Source organism: Clarias gariepinus, chromosome 19 (genome assembly GCF_024256425.1).
Source record: "Clarias gariepinus isolate MV-2021 ecotype Netherlands chromosome 19, CGAR_prim_01v2, whole genome shotgun sequence".
NCBI classification, from domain to species: domain Eukaryota; kingdom Metazoa; phylum Chordata; class Actinopteri; order Siluriformes; family Clariidae; genus Clarias; species Clarias gariepinus.
In genome coordinates, this window is record NC_071118.1 from 5787654 (window position 1) to 5792215 (window position 4562).

Genomic DNA, 4562 nt, shown 5'->3' on the forward strand with positions numbered 1-4562 from the left:
TTCTTTTTGAGTTTAATAAAAGAATCAACATACAGTACTTAGTTGTACAACTAAAATTAAAGATCAAGTGTGTTTATTTATGTATAGTTAATCTCGAGTATTAAATGGTAATTGTACCTGTTTTGATTATGCGCATTCGTTTTTCTTTATTTAATTTTTTTTGTGTTCCTTGGTGGTTAGAACAGTATCGTATTGATGCGTTACTGCCATCTACTGGAATAGAATATTAATCAAGAACTAATGTGCTCATTGTTAAAAAATAAAACAAAACTCTGTACTCAAATTCGTACAAAAATAGACGGTTTTAATCTTTGTTTTATCCAGATCAACTTAATTTCAAAAAGTTTTAGTTCCAGATAATACTGCTCAGCATTTTTAAACACTAAAACAAAAGGTTCAAAAATTTTTTTCAACAAAATTTAATCCAATATTTAATTGGACTAGGTATGTGAACGTTAATATATTTTAAAATTATATATAAATGGCTGATTTACCATTCAAAGCCCAAAACCTGATGCATAAATGGCAATTAAAATTATCCAGAGCATTAATTTATGCACTTTTCTCACAATTTATACAAAATGCCTGTTGTGAATTGGGTCGTGATGGTTTGCCATTTTAAAAAGTGTGTCTAGAGAAAAAGTTTGGAAAGAACTTCTGACTGCTCAGACACTCCACTTCACACAGATACTATTTATTTTACCACCTTTTACAGTCTAGTTCATATCCTGTGACTGCAGATAATCCAGGATCTCCACTTTACTTATTTACTACTAGACATACAGTACACACTGTACATAGAAATTTGGATAGCCTGTATATTTTGCATAAAAATATATATTGTGCATATTGCACTTGTAAATCTCCCCCCATTCTTTTTATATATACTGTATATATCACAACTCTAGTGTACATGAGCATCACAATAATCATTTTAATGGACAACAGGTGTACAAGTCAAACTGGGACTTGTAATAAAATGTATTGAAAGCATAAAATTGATGGGCGGTTAAAAAAGACCAAAAATACTGGTCAAGCCCAGTACAGTAATGAAACTATTAGCCGCAGTAAAACATTTTTAAGGCGCAAATGTTTTTAAAACTGCTGTACATCCATGAATGATGATCCTAGCTGAGGTGGCTTGGAGCTTACTGCATTAATTTCTGTGAACATTCAACGATTTCTACCTTGATGGTATCCAAACATTAGTGAAATGCTGAGTGCATTTATGTAGCAGGGGATTATATAGAGAAATAAAAAGAGATTTACTCTTATAACTGTATTCTGTTATTCTGCACAATCAAAATCCCAGTTTGACTTTATACAGTTGTCATTGACATTTTGTGCACATGCAAAAATATTCTTTTATCTTGAAACCAGAGTATTCCTAGGAACATACAACTTTAACAGCTTATGCCATAAGCTTTCAAAAATTATGACTTATGAGCTAAACATTATTATTATTCAGCTATTAAATTTGATAAATGCATGAAATATTGAAAGCAGACTTTAAAAAGTTACAAATAAATATATCTAAGAAAATTGACTTTTTATTGTAGAGTTTAAAGTAAACCAAAATAGGTAGCATTCTATAAAGTATTTTTAAGCTTTTTATTTACTGTTGAATAACCATATGTAAGGTTAAGTAAACCTTCTAAATAAATAAGAAGAATAAAAGTTCCAAATAAATTAAATTAAACTTGTTTACTTGGTATAAACAGCTTCATTTGCTTACCTACTACGTACATGTTTCATATTTTATTATTGTTGAATTTAATTAAGTAGTGGTAATGTATTACCTATCAGTGTGTTGTGAGTCCAAAATCCATAAATCTTTTACCTTTTAATAAATATATCTGTAGAGAGCATCATGAGTAGCGAAAAAACAAAAACAAATTTACTTTGTTCCTTGTTTAAAGCTGATGGTAGAGCTACTGTATTAGAGCTCACAACATAACAGGAACTGTGTAGTAGCTTGCTTACACTTTCTCTCTGTAAATGTTTCTTTGTAACATTGGCAAGATTACACTAAAACATGTTGGATGCAGAGATAAATATATTAATTACAAAGGTAAATTAAAAGTAAAAACAAAACATGTTTATAAAGTATTGAAACAAGCATTATTTATTATGACAGGATACATATATGCAAGATCTCTGAGTGCATTTTCTAAGTAAAAATGTTTTGATATAAACCACAGGGACGTGTTACTAGTGTGACTAGATAATCAGATAACTGAAAAGGGTGAATTTCCTGTGCAAAGTGTGTGGCATAGCAGTTTCTTAAAGTTGGGCAATGAAGAGAAATTTGTGATTATTTTGTCTCTTAATAGGAAAAAACGAGTTGACAAAATATAAACCCGCATATGTGCCTGTACACGCTCAATCCTGCAGATTGCTTATACAATTTTTCATATAACCATTAAAGTTCTAAAACCATTGCTCATTGGTAAGCTATAATATGCCTTAAAAGCTATATTGTTTATGTTTATTTTGCAACTGATAAAGATTATCTAAATATTAGAATTTAAATGAGGAATCTCAAATGAGTTGGATTTATGGTTACTGAGAAATAGTTTTATGAACTTAATTCTACAAACTCTTGATGACCATACCCCCAACTTGGCATAGCTTCTTGGGACCATATTAGGGGTTTATCAAGTTTTGCTTGAATGTATGGAAATACACAAACAGCCAAAAAGTAAACAGACACCTGAAGATATTCTGTAGAGAACTGTACACTCATAATCACCAAAGTGATCAGAATAATTTATTGATACCAATTTTGAAACGTTATGGCATTCTTGAAGCTTTTAAACCAGGATTGTGCGCAAGTGATCTCTGAATAGCATATAGTTGTCATTTCAGAAGGTCAAATCAATCAGGTTGTGACTCCAATGATGTTTTACCTTTTTCTTTATATAGAACTCCAACTCCAAGTCTTTATAGAATGCCAACTATTTGTTAATATTAAACATTTAAAATCATATAAATGTATAAACCACCAGATTTATTTTTCATCGTAACTATCCATAAAGTAAGTAATTATAAATACTCAGCATATTAAATAAAATATATACAAAAATCCACTCTGTATAAAGTACAAATCAAAACGCTAAAGAAAAACACTGTCTGAATGTCTCTTCATGAATAGAAATAAAAAAGAGCCTTAGTGAAACTTCTTTCCTTATAACAAGAGAGTTCCAAAAGGCATATTTTTAAAGACATACTAATCTTCAAGTGTTATACAGAAATGGTTACAGTAGTTTTGAATAATGCCCTCTGAATAAATAGCAGATGTGGGTGCCACTGCTTTCCATTTCCAGTGAACACTGATAAAGAGAAAATATATGCCCCATAAATAATAACAGTATGGTAACAATTAACAGGAAATTCACAATATTTAAAAATGTGGACATTTGTACATCCATGTTTAATGGCATGTTTTTTTTTTCTTTCTGTTGCAAAGATGAGCAGCTGTCCTTGTTAATAATAATATTAATAATGCCAATCAAGAAAAATAACAGAAATGAAGATACAGAGTAAGAATTCATAAATGTGATACATCCTTAATATACTATTTAAATGCATATTTGTTATATCAGTTATTGAATTATATTGATCTCACAATTTGTAACATTATTTTTAAAACTATAAAACATGGTTATAGGCAGCATAATTGCTTAGTGGTTAGCACTGTTGCCTCACACCTCCAGGACCGGGGTTTGATTTGCACCTTTTGGGTCTGTGCACATAGAACTTGTATGTTCTTGATATGTTTGGTGGGTTTACTCTGGGTATTCTGGTACTCATGCAGATTAGACTATTTAGCATTTTTAAATTTGACTATCCTGTGCGAATAAGTGTTTGTGCCTTGGGATTGGCACCCCATTCACGGCGAACACTGCCTCTGACCCTAAGTCTTCTGGGATAAGTTTCAGCACCGCCCCAAACTTACGTACAGGATTAAGGAGTGTAGACGATGTGAGTGAGTGAAATATGGTTATAACATGATAAGCCATAACCTGACAAGCGAAAAATCTGCTTAGTTTATAAAGCTGTGAAAGCAGACCACCTCAATTAAGCCAACAAATTATAAAATAAATAATAAACGAATTTTAAAATTGGGATTAAAAGACAAACTGAAAAAAAAAACAGCATCCTAAACAAGAAGAAAATAAACAGGACAAACTGGGTGACTTTAGAGAAACCGATAGGGGCGGGGCTAATCACATGCATCCCATGGTGCATTTCGCGTATGTTTTAAAAATATTTTTCTAAAGTGGTTTGGCTTTGGTATGTTTATAATTTTTACATGGTTTCCTGTAAGTGCGTTGGTATTGTTTAGTACGTCACTTGTCAAATTGTTTTATAAGCGATAAATTGGTTACCATTATCTAGCAGTGTGTTGTCTTCGCTACAAAATGTCACGCCACGAAACGACTCGCTATCACTCTTGTTTCTCTTCATATCGTATAAATCTTTCGCCTTTTACTAAAGATTTCCGTGGAGAGGAACACTATGAGTATAAACTAATTTTTAGAGTTCCACATTGGTGGAGC

The 4562-nt window shown here is 31.4% G+C and overlaps 1 non-coding gene across 1 annotated transcript; it reads left to right on the forward strand.

Annotated features, from left to right (window-relative positions):
• The first annotated feature begins 4450 nt into the window (after positions 1-4450).
• On the forward strand, positions 4451-4562 carry LOC128508105 (U5 spliceosomal RNA). The gene has a single exon (XR_008355864.1). It is a non-coding gene; the product is annotated as a U5 spliceosomal RNA (small nuclear RNA).